Genomic DNA, 13,709 nt, shown 5'->3' with positions numbered 1-13,709 from the left:
TATTTTATATTGGAAATCTGCGAAGGAAGTAGCTTTTAGGTGCCCTCACTACACTAAAGGTAACTTGGGAGGGTGATAGATATGTTAATTATCTTGAGTAAACATTTTATCACGTATATCAAAATATCTTTGTAGACTTTAAGTGTACACAATAAGAAGAAAAATTTGTCTCTAGGAAGTAGCAAAAAACAAAACCAGAAATTAAAAAAAAATGATTTTAAAACTAAATTATATTAGACATGTTATGTCATGTTAAAAGAAAGGAATAGTTTTAAATACAAAAACCTGACAATAGTTTAACTTAAAACTGACATTTAAGAGTTTCTTTAATTTACATATTTTGTTTTCATCTTCAAGCATCCTATAGGTAAAAATGATCTCATATTTTTTCATATAAAAATCTTTTTTGCCATGGTAATTATGATCTAAATGTCCCATTATTAAGCCAGTAAATTGTTCTACAAAGTTTTTTTTTAAAGATATTAAGGGTTGAAAACAGACAAGAATTGAACATACTTGTGAGGGGAGTAGAATCAGAAATATCAATAGCAAACATATCATTAGTTTACAAGTTAATGTTTTTCAGTTAATAGTGACCACAAAAGCTTCTACAGGGAATAAGGGCTTTATATAGGCTTCATTTAGCTCACAAGTATTAACAATATGCTGCAATTAAGCAATTCTAATCATTTCAGAATAATAAAACTAGATATAGTAATATAACTAGATATAGATATCAGTTTAATAAGTAGAAAATGAAGAGAAACTACTTAACATGTTACAGAATAGTCCCATGAAAACAGAAGTTTTAAGTTTCCTTCTATATACATACTTTGTATCTAGAAAAGTGCCTAACACACAGTAGGCGTTGAACTATCAAATGAATGGGTTTTCTTTACAAATGTCTAGGATGTTAGTACAGCTTTACTGGCCCTTTCCCATTCTTAAAGACTGCTATGGTTTGAATGTTTGCTCCCTCCAAAAGTCATGTTAAATTTAACTGCAGTGTAACAATGGGATCTTTAAGAACCGATTAGATTAGGAGGGCTCACCCTCAGAAGTGGTACTGGTGCCTTATAAAAGGGTCAGTTTGGCCATCTTGTTCTTTTTTGCCCTCTACCTTCCCTTCTGCCCCTTGATGACACTACATAATGGCCTTACCAAATTCTCATGCCTTTGCCCTGAACTTTCCAGCCTTCAGAAAGATAAGCAATAAAGCTCTGTTCTTTATAAACTATCCAGTCTCAGGTGTTCTGTTATAGCAGCACAAAATAGACTTACACAAAGACATATTTGGATTTTATGGCCATCTATAATCTTCGGTATCCAGCTATCCCTGAAAGTTAACTAAGCATTAGAAAGAAACTTCTATACCTCCTCTGCCACTGATTAGTTATGAATCTTAAGGCAAATTGCCTTGTGATGGGACCATTCTAGCCATCAACTTCTGCTTATAAACTCTGGTGGCTGTAATAAGCTTTGTAGCTACTCTCTAGTTCTTTATTTTTGTAATTTGTATATCCATTCAAGAATTCTGTTTTAAACATTGTTTTCTAACAGCATTTAAAATATAATTTGATGGATATAAATTTTCCTTGGTTAAAAACCTACAGAAATATACTTTTGATACTAAATGAGAGGCAAACAATGCTATGATTCAGAAAGCTTTACCACTGTCTTTTAAGTGGCATTAACATAGAGGCAGAAGCTTTAAATATTTCTAGCAAGTAAAATATCTACCTCTGAAAAGTGATAGACATACAGAGAGCCCCCAATTTACAATGGTTCAACTTAAACAATTTTTTGAGTTTATAATGATAAGAAAAAGCAACATGTTTCTAGAAGAAACCATACTGCAAGCTGTGGATTATTCCCAGGCAAGTCATATGTGATGCGACACCCTCTCTCAGCTCTGGACATGGCAGTGAGTCACAGCTCCCAGTCAGCCATGCAGTCACTAGGGCAAATAACTCCACAGTGTACTGTGCTCCTAAGGTAAAGGTTTGGTAAATTAGGTGTATAAAATCATTTTCAATTATAATATTTCAGCTTAGGGTGGGTTTATATCAGGAGTAACCCCATTGTAAGTTGAGCAGCTTCTACAGAGGTTTTCACAGACTGTTTTAGTAAACAAATGTCTATATATGAGTTTCCTTTGATTTTTTGTAGTAAAGGAAATCTGTAATTTCTTGTTCATCAGCACGGTGTTCATACTCTATGGAAATCAAATATTTGTCTCCCCCCACTGGATTATGAGCTCTGTGATGACATGACGAAGTACAGGCTGAGCATCCCTTATCTGGAATGCTCAGAACCAGAAATGTTTTAGATTTGGGAGTTAGGATTTTAGAATATTTGCATCTACATGAGATCTTGGGAATGGGGCCCAAGTCTAAATGCAAAATGTGTTTGTGTTTCATATATATTTTATATAGCCTGAAGATAATTTTATTCAGTGTTTTTATAAATATTATAGTGCACCTGTGTTTTGAGTTGCTCAGTTTTGGTTGTGGATTTCAGATTAGGGATGCTCAACCTATATATAGAGACTGATGGCTGGGACATCTGGTTCTTAATCTAATACCCAGAATCCACCATCATTTCCTCGACAATACTGCAGGTTTTCTTATCATGAGACAAAAAATTAATGGATCCAAAACTGTCCTTAAAGAATTCACTAAAATTATGTAATTTTAGAACATGGAGCCAACAGGGTAAATGACCTTACCTGGGCAAGCTTACGCTTTTCTATGTTTCCTCCCTTTTCGCTGTGTAAAGTGTTAACTGGTGTATATTGTACTGAACCAGAACAGGTCCCATAGTCTTCCTCATTTTCCTATACATGAAAAAATGAGCAAGGAATTATTTTAGCATATTTATTCTATTACCAAAGTTATTTGATTAATAGACTTAGTATCTGATACACATGCATACAATAAAAAACACACTTCAACTATAAAATTTAAATAGTCCATTTAGGAACAAAGTACATTCTTCTAAAATGTGAATTAATTTTCATAATAAACTCTTGAATAACCTGAACTACTCTGAAAATTTCAATTATTATGCTTTCTTGAAAGGTGAAAGTAAAAACTGTAACAATTTATAATAAAATCTATCATAATATATAATCAAACAAAATACACATATACTGACATAATGATTCAAATACCTGCAATATCATAAATTTTAATATAAATTCTCATATACCAAATTAAGAATATTCTTCAATTTAAAGTAACTGTTTTGCAAAGAGCCTCTAAACCAAACAATGGCATTTCTGAATTAATTCTATTTCAAAGGTATCTTTTTTAAAAAAAATTCTCAGCATGAAGCAAGAACTTTGTAATATCAAGGCAATCAACTTTATGAAAACATACATCTGGTTAATCATCTTTGAAGATCTCCACAGTTCTGTGATAAAATATTCAAACAATAAAGAAATGATTGTTCAGAGTATGCATATAGAATGGCAGAGAGTTGCCAGAGGGCTTGTTATGAAAAATACACTTTTGAACAAAGGGATAAGCATATTTCAAAAGTCATTAAAAACATAAATCTCATGTGATTTGTAAACATATAAGCTTCAGATGAAGACAACAGTGAGGGTAGAAGGAAACAACACCACACACCTTGTGCTTCAGTTTACTCTTCACTTCCTTCAATCCCAGCTTTGCATGTTTTTTTTGCCTAGAAAATGATACTGAATGTGTCTGGTTCAGCATAGTTCTATTAACACTTTAAAAATAAGTACACATGATCACATTTAGAATTACTATTTGCATAGAAAAGGAGCTTATTATAACCTAAAACTATTTTCCAGGACACCATCATTCACTATTTCATTATACCTAAATTAAATCATATTTAGGCTGTATTTAATATTTCCACAAATCACACAAAGGCTAACATTTAGTCTATTTTGTCTGGTAACCTATAAAAAACACATGGGGGATCTACCAGATTTCTAAAGTACAGCCTTAATTTAAAATTGTGACAAGCTAGGGGCAAAGAGGAAGCATATCATACCAGAAAATTATTGGGGCAAATGTTTAAACTTCAAGAAACTCAGGCAACTTTACAAAATTTTATTAAGGTGCTTTTATAGGCAGTCACAGAAATTTTACAAATAAAGCCATTGTGATGGTATATCTATTTCATACATACATACATATATTTTAACACTTTGAAAGCTATCTGTTTTTCACTAAAGTTTGGCTCCAGATTTGAGTGTCCCAAGTCCTGCTGTGAAGTGTGTGGAGTATAACTTAACTAAAGACAACTGGGAGTTTCACAAAAGCCTTAGCCTTTGCTCTACTTGAAATTCCCATTCACTGTGGCCAGAGTGAAAAAGGAGAAGAAAGGAATTCACATTTATTTTCTATTTCCTAAATACATGATTGTGTGCTGGGTGCTTAGCATACATTATTTCTTTTAGTCATCACAGGTTGAAGTTCAGCATGATTGTTATCATATCTAACAAATAAGGAAAGTGACTCAGGAATAATAAGTCCACCTAACCAAGATTCAAATCTCAATCTATTTAGTCTACTTCTCTTCTTTTAATTTATATTAAAATTATAGAGTCCAACTTCTCAAAGGAAGAAGTAAAGTTGTAAAAAATATAATCACTGAATTTAAGTCTCACCAAAAAGAAGGCATTGCGAACCTCACTGTATAGACAGAGAAACTGAAGACACACATGCTGAAAACTTCAAGTACAAAGGCCATGCTCCACTTAACCCATCCTGAACTCTCAAGGTGCTTTTAGAAAAAGTAAACACACAACTTTCCCAATTTCTTTGCAGAGAAGGATCTTATTTCCTTCCTGTTAATATCTGTAGTAATCAGTAGAGTATTTGGCATACCATAAGGAATATCTTGAACTGAATAAAACAATTAATTCTTCATTGTAAATGAAGCAAACTAAAACATACCACATAGTAAAAGTAATCCAAAAAGCCAATAACTGTAAATTATATCCTATTCTTCTTTAGACTTGAAAGCACTTTCACATTCTTCATTCATAAAGCTACCTAATCTATTTAAGAGGTCCTATATTAATTCCTATATTTCATTGGTAAAAAAATGTAATTACCAAGGAAAAATGCTTTTGTTCCCATCTTTTAAGAGTTTGTACCCATCTTTGCTTTTACTGCATTTGGACTATATTCTAGTTTATCCAGACATCCTCTAATCCACCTGATCATACTTATCTTTCCAGGTTCTCCTGTATCAAGTTGAAGCTAGTATTAATCTCTTCCATAGTTCTGCAATTTGTGCACTGTATTTAAATGTATACAACCCTGCCTACTCATTAGGTTTCCTTCATACTACCTAGAAGATGGAGTAGATTCTTTCTATCCTTTTCAATTCACCAAACTGACATTCAACAATGTCAGCAACTATTCACTATAGAAACGCACCAAACAAATGGCTTTGACTAATGCAAGGATCTAATGAAAAGATGAATTAGAAAATCTTTTAGTCAAATCAAATATATAGTTCACTTTGCTGTAATTCTTAAATTATGAGAATGTGTGTTCCATCTCTTGTTTGCTTTATGGGCTCTTTTAATATGGAAAAGTACAGAAAACAGAGAAAAAACCTTCTAGCATAGAAATAAGTATAGAAAAAATATTATAAGTACAGCACAAAATCATTATTTATTCAACAAATACACATCCAGTACTTCAGTAGTATGTTCAAAACACAGGGTGAAATGATGCCAATATCAATATAACATCAGGAATAGCATCTCAATTACTTATAGTACTTTATATGCTAAGCTAACTCCATGATGAGAATGAGGCCCAGTTCATGACAGTTATTCAAATAATGTGTTTAGTGTATAAAACAGAGGCAAAAACATGGCCTCTGCTGCTTAAAAATCTGTTATACCCACATAAAGAAATTAGAAGTAGTATTCACAGCAATTTATAGTCAAAGAAGGAATTTTAGTGCACATATTTTAGAACATGAGCAATCTGGAGAGATCAGTTTTAGGTAAAATTATGAAGGTCACAAAATAACTGATTAACTTGCCTCAAATCTTTTGATTCATGTCTGATATGATACAAGATAAATGATAAAAAGTTATTAAGTATATCCTAAATATCATAATTTGTTGAAATTGATTTAGGGAATAATTCTCCAAAGAGCAGAATTCTTAATTTGAAAAGATTTCATTGCCTTACAGAAAAGTGTTCAAAAGAAAACATCCTACTGACTAGAAGGATCAAATTTTAAATAATGAATGAGTCTGAACATATTTTTTTATTATTGTACTTTTATAAAAGATAAGAGTGAAATTCAGGAGAAAAGCACACATTTGGCAAAACTATACAAGCTATCTAGGCTTGCTCCAGGAATAAAATGAGGGCCTACTAACTGCAAAAACTTTCCTAGCATCTAGAATTTTGTGTGTGTGAGAAACAAGGCTTGATATTAGTTTGTTTTTTCACTTGGTAGCTGTGTGCTATTTCATTGTGGAAAAAAAAATGCTCACCATCTCTAGCAGTCAGAGAAATGCAAATCAAAACCACCCTAAGATACCATCTCACTCCAGTAAGATTGGCAGCCATTATGAAGTCAAACAACAAGTGCTGGCGAGGATGTGGGGAAAAGGGTACTCTTGTACATTGCTGATGGGACTGCAAATTGGTGCGGCAAATTTGGAAAGCAGTATGGAGATTCCTGGGAAAGCTGGGAATGGAACCATCATTGACCCAGCTATTCCCCTTCTCAGACTATTCCCTGAAGACCTTAAAAGAGCGTACTACAGGGATACTGCCACATCGATGTTCATAGCAGCACAATTCACAATAGCTAGACTGTGGAACCAACCCAGATGCCCTTCAATAGATAAATGGATATAAAAAAATGGCATTTATACACCATGGAGTATTATGCAGCACTAAAAAATGACAAAATCATGGAATTTGCAGGGAAATGGATGGCACTAGAGTAGGTTATGCTTAGTGAAGCTAGCCAATACCTAAAAAACAAATACCAAATGTCTTCTTTGATATAATGAGAGCAACTAAGAACAGAGCAGGGAGGAAGAGCAGGAAGAAAATATTAACATTAAACAGAGACATGAGGTGGGAGGGAAAGGGAGAGAAGAGGGAATTGATTGATTTCCATGCAATCATGGAAATGGAGGGAGACCCTCATTGCTATACAAAATTACATATAAGTGGTTGTGAGGGAAATGGGAAAATAAACAAGGAGAGAAATGAATTACAGTAGATGGGGTAGAGAGAGAAGATGGGAGGGGAGGGGAGGGGGGATAGTAGAGGATAGGAAAGGTAGCAGAATACAACAGTTACTAATAGGGCATTATGTAAAAATGTGGATGTGTAACCGATGTGATTCTGCAATCTGTATTTGGGGTAAAAATGGGAGTTCATAACCCACTTGAATCTAATGTATGAAATATGATATGTCAAGAGTTTTGTAATGTTTGTTGAACAACCAATAATAAAAAAAAATTTCCCTTCAAAAGCAACTTAAATCAGCCCTTTAGAGGCAGTGATCTCCTAGAACAGCAAAGTCATGAAGAAACCAACAAAAGGCAGAGGCTGAAGTTTCTAAGGCAAACTGATGACTTCTTTTCACTTAACGCGTTATGAAATGGCTTCAAATAGTTCAGAATGTTAGAACTTTATTTTTTAATCAACTCTGTAGATTAGCTTCCCTACCAAAAAAAATGCAATCTTTGAAACAGATTTTTTTCAATCGGAAGAGTAACTACATTTACATTGCAATTGCATGTAAGAAAAGAACATAAATTCTAAACATTAAAATATATTACTATTATTTCTATCATATCAATTATTTATTGAGAAAGCACTTGAAGATAAATTTTTATAATGTCACAAATACTACCCTGAATATATTTAGAAATATAGAATATATGTGACCTACTGAACTTAAAAACACGAACAAACAAACAAAAACACTTCACTATCACTAGATAATCCCTAGAGAAGCTACTGGTCTAGTGTAGAGATAAACATATATGAAGACACAGAAAGTGCTGAAGCAAGTTCCTACAGTTCAAATGGAACCATAGAAATAGTTCTATAAACTTAGCTGGTTTTTTTATTGTTGTTGTTGTTTGTTTGTTTGTTTTTTTAGCATGGGATTGGGAAAACTTTTTTTCCAAGGGACATTAATAGATGAACCAGTGGTTTACTAGATGGATAAAGACCAAGAAATGGATGTTCTAAGTAGTAGGAACAACTTGAACAAGAATAGAAGGGCAGAAGAAAATATCTTGCATTTAAAAAAAAGGCATTGCTAAATATGTTCAGACATATGAAAGTTTCAGAAGAACTGGGGAAAACAGAACAGAATACAGGGAGGAACAGGTAATGCAAGGTCTTAATTAGTATATTTAAAGATATTTTAAATTTATTATTTGTTCATTGTTACTGTGGTTATTGTAATTTACTATATGCCATGGAGAATCACTGAAGAATTTTAATTTTGGAGAGTCAATGAATCTTTGAGAGAAGAGATATTGCCACATTTTTCTACTTCTGCCTCAAATGCACAATGAGAATTTAAAATGAATGAAAGAATCAAATTTACAAAATGATACCTCCTCATGAACCGTTTTAATGTGCTGCACAATTGTGCTGGTAGCTTTGAAATAAAATGAAGAACCATTTTTAGATTATTTAAAGGAAATGCTCTTTCTATACAATAAGATAACTTTTAGCTGAATTTGTGTTGGTCAATATTAATTCTAAAGTTTTTTAAAGCTTATTGAATAATATTTTGAATCCACATGTGTATCTTCTAGAGAGTATATAAATCTGTCAACAAAATTATTAAATACCATAAGAACACTTACAAATTTGTAAGCTGTCCGTACTGCAGGCGTTGCTTTGGTCATTGCTGTGTTGAACAGTGCACCTCCTTTCTGCAAAAGAAAGAAATGTTTCCAAAAACTTTTGGCAAACTGTCCTGAGAACAAAGCATTATTAGTAGTATACAAAAATAATTTTACTCACAAGTTAAATACCTTTTAAAATTATTTTTTAATGTTTTAAAATACTACAATAACAACTATAAACATTTGATTCTGTTCTTTTAGTTGGTATATTACATCATTTAAAAGACATTTTATCTTTGAAGTTGCAGACAAGTAACATGGATAGTAAAACCTACATATTTAAAACTTAATAAAAAGGGAATAAAATATTTATCAGCTGTTTTAATATTGGGTAGTAAAGTTTAATCAATAGAAGCAAGATTTTATAAAAAGTCATATTAACAAAACTATGTTATGAAGAAGTTATAAAAGTTCCATGAAATCTGGCTATTTCAACTAGTTCCTTATAGTATAAAGTAACAAGAAAATATTGCTTTACAAAATATGTCATTTATCTCTAGACAGAAACTTTCAAATTTAAAATTATAAATTTATGAATATCAACAAACTATAAGCATAAAATAAGAATATGTACACTGAGAAAATTTGCACACATTTCAAATATTATAAATAAGTAGCAAAGTATAAATAGCATACTTTTACTGATTTCTCCATATCACATTGAAAGAAGAAACTTCGAAAGCATATTATTACCTTTACTGTATGTACCCACTGTTGATATGAACTTGGGTTCCCTGGAATATAGAAAATCTGATATCAGGAATCAAAAATAAAAATTTATAAATTAAAATTCATCAATAACTAGTATTTCTAGCATCTTAGTAGGCAAATTTTACTTACAATGTTGTAAAAGAGGCAATGGCACAATGAGAATTAATGCTTTAATTTTTATAATTAGCACTTGAAAATGGACACTTTTTTCATTGACATATGAAAATAATATATTATTATCTATTCTTTTATTTTCATATTGGCCTCAGAGGACATATCTCACTTCTTTTCAAATCCAAAATTTCTATTTTTTTAAACTTAATTTTCAATGTCTTATGTCTCTGCTGTTTTGTAAAAGTTGGCCTTTTTTACATAATTTTACTTAATATGCCACTCAAGTGCATAGAGAAGTGTGAAAAAATCAGAATGAAATTTGGAGCTGAAAGAATCTGAGGTACAACAAATTTATTCTGTGGTTAATTATTAACACATTAATTAACTTTATTTTAATGCAATTAAACCACAGTTTTAGTTCTGAGCATATTCTCTGGTTACAAATCTATAAATTTGAAAGGTATCACCCAAGGAAATGTAAAGCAAATGTATCTTTTAAGCTACAGTGTACCTGGTTATTATTATTACAAAGCTCAAATGCTGACAAAAACTAGTTCTAATACAATTTGGAACTGACTGACTTTGAAATACGGTAAATAATTTGTCCAATAAAATGAGATTCAAGGCAAAAAAGTAATCCATATTTCTAGCCTATTCTTTCATATCAACTGATTTCAACTACTTTCTTGTTAGTATAAATGTTTAAATATTCTCTAAAGAAGTGGGAAAAAATCACAATAAAAATCAAAGTGTTACTAGGTGTAGTGGCAGTGGCACACACCTGCAATCTCAGACTCAGGAGATAAAGGCAAGAGGATGGCAAGTTCAAAGCCAACCTGGGCAATTTAGCAAGACCCTATACTAACATAAGCAGTAGAAAGAGCCAGGAATGTAGCTTAGGGGTAGTGTATCCTTGTGCTCGATTCCCAGTAACTTCCTTCTAAAACAAACAAAAAATCAAAGTGCCAGTGGCTACCCTGTCAATTACCAGGTACAAGTGACTTCTAAAAACGATGTTCCTTTGTTAGTGGTTGTGGCTTAGAGAGGTGGGGAGGAGAAGTACCACCTTGCTGTTACAAAAACAGAAGCAGAATGATCCCAGCCTAAGAATTTTTTCCTGTTATTCTTTGTCACCCTAATAAACGTCAGGCAAAGCATTGTGCTCTGGATTCACTCTTAGACTTAAAATATTTTCCTAATTTAAAGAAGTATCAAGAAATCACTTTTATTCTGATAAACTTTTATTCTGATAAACATCTCTTACCACTCCACACTGCATTATGCCTTTTTTGGAGAAAATAATCTAGAGAGAAATACTATATATTTAATTTTGTAAATGACTACACAAAAATGTATCTACCTAAAATAATTTATGTAAAATAAGTTTAAAAGGGTAAGCTTTAAGAGGTCTTGGCTTGTTCAAATTTTTTAAAATGTATTTTCCATTGTAAAATAACAAATTCCGAGTTATCCTATAAATTTATTTCTCAAGGAGATTTTTATTAATGATAAAATTAAGTGCATATTTTTATTCATCCAGATTATTCACTCGTCTATTAAAAAGTCTCATCAGTTCATATATTTTTTACTTCTTTATTGTTAAAAATGATTGAGTGAAAATCATAAATTTAAGATTTAGATGTTTTTTACAGTTATTCTGTAAAGTATTTAATTATTTTCCTAAAATGAATTTAAGAAATCAGAGAAATGCCAATAATATAACACTTCAGCATTTTTGGATACTCAAACACAAAGAAAATAGCTATGATAAGACAATGGATCTGTTATAGAAAGGTTAGTGTCTTATTTAGGATTGTAAGGTTTAAAAAAAGTTCCTACTGAGCTCTCCACAGGTCACAGATGTTTTTATCTACATTATGTTATTCGATCCTAACCTTTCTACTATAAAACAGGCAAAGCAGGCAATGCCATAGGCAACATAGCTGGATGGGAAGGAAGCAGCATTCGGTGTATAACAGACCTTTGTAGTCCAGATCCACCCTGCAAACCATGTGATATGGAACTAGGTTCTTAATAGCAGAGTCTCACCCTCCTTATTCATCAAAGCCTATCATTGCCTTTTAGGATTAATGTATATAAGAATGAAAGGTAATTATTATATGATATTTAGTAGGGTACCTAACACATCACAGAACCACCATAAATGTTAGTTATTATTAATTATTATTAATAAGTTTCCAAATAAGGAAGCTGTGGTTCTGAGATGATACATTCTTTGCCCAAATTTGGAAGTCTAACAACCAAGAAAAAATAATCTAGGCATTTTAATTCTTGGTTCATTATTCTTTCAACTCTGAAATACTATCTCTAAGACTACTTACTAAAATATCAGAACATTTAAGTTATACAGAGGTTTCTCTGTATCACCTCCAAAGCAATCACATTAGAAAGGGATGCTGGGTGCAATGGTGCACGCCTGTAATCCCAGCAGCCCTGGAGGCTGAGACAGGAGGATCATGAGTTCAAAGCCAGCCTCAGCAAAAGCAAGGCACTAAGCAACTCAGTGAGACCCTGTCTCTAAATAAAATGCAAAATAGGGTTGGGGACCAGGCTCAGTGGTTGAGTGCCTGTGGAATTCAACTCCCATCCCCTCCCCCAAAAATAAAGAAAAAAGAAAGAGAAGAAAGGGAGAGGGGCTGCTCAAGCTAGAGCTTTGAAAGGGAAATTAAAAATCTAGAATAAAATAAAACTATGACATATGAGGGCAAACAGTAATTCCCTAGGAATAAATAAACTGGTTAAAATGACAGCAAAATGTGAAACAATTTAGGTAGATTCCTGTTTTAAAAAATTTAAGGACTGTATCCCTAAATTTTACTGTTTCATGATATAAGTAAGGTTCCTATTTCTATGAAATTTATGAGACAAGCACATAATCCTTTGGTAATGTTAAAAAAATAAGGCTGCTTTTCTTCTTAAAAATTAATTTGAATGCAAAAAATAATCCATCAATGTTTCTTTTAAGTTAACTGTTTCAGGCAATTAACAAGCCTTATTTAAAAAATTTAACATTCTTACTAAACAACTCATTTTGACTTACTCAAGGACAAAATATCTTTAGCTTTCACTTATGCAAAGACTGTTTTTTCAAATGTATTTGTTTAAATTCCAGTAATGTGTAGTTATTTATCAAAATATGTAAATTGATCTAAAATGCTTATGTGGCCAGAAAAATGCCACTAAAACTGATAAATATCTACTACCTCATCAAATTCTTTAATACCTTAGTCAGTAAAAAGAAATAAACAAAGATCTGACCAGATTATATCAGGAAGCTAGTGAGGAAATACATGCTACTAATGAAGAGAACGCACATACTTCTATATAAAATTCAACATTAAAATCGTTCTCCTTTTTAAAGTTTAGTCTATGATGAGGATTTAAGAACTAGTATTATTTTAACTGAAAATATATTTACAAAACAACATTCCTATTAAACTTTCTTGAGTGGCTTTCACAGACTAATCAGGAAAAAGAACCTTAGTTTGGTGAGCCTCAGCCTCATCATTCATCTTAAAAGTCAATGGCTTTTAGGATTAATGTGAGTATGAAAGATAATGATGATATGATGTTTAGCAGGGTATCTAACACATCCCAGAAATAGCATGAGTGTTAGTTATTATTATGAATAACTTGTCAAATGAGGAAACTGTGACTCTGAGATGATCTGTGTTTACCTAATTGAGTCTTATTATATTCATGTCCTCTTATATTTCAACATCCATGGATACATTTCCCTTCATATATTTCCTGGTATACTATTCTTATAAATTAAGATTAAACATTCTGCAAAAGTGATGAAAAGAATCAAGTATAACATGAATTGCTTAGTAGTCCTGATTATGAAAACTTATGGGACAGAAAAAGGTTTTATAAAATCTCTATGAATTCACAGATTCTTTAATCATATTTCTAGATTCAAATTTGAATCTAAATGTTCTATATCTGATTATACTGC

The 13,709-nt window shown here is 31.9% G+C and overlaps 1 pseudogene; it reads right to left on the bottom strand.

Moving 5' to 3' along the window:
• Positions 1–13,709, bottom strand: part of LOC143641083 (DENN domain-containing protein 1B-like) — a 33,457-nt pseudogene that overhangs the window by 19,496 nt on the left and 252 nt on the right.

This window comes from Callospermophilus lateralis, unplaced genomic scaffold (assembly GCF_048772815.1).
Source record: "Callospermophilus lateralis isolate mCalLat2 unplaced genomic scaffold, mCalLat2.hap1 Scaffold_84, whole genome shotgun sequence".
Classification (NCBI taxonomy): Eukaryota; Metazoa; Chordata; class Mammalia; order Rodentia; family Sciuridae; genus Callospermophilus; species Callospermophilus lateralis.
The sequence above is the reverse complement of the archived record's forward strand: the minus strand, read 5'-3'. Positions and strand labels throughout refer to the sequence as shown.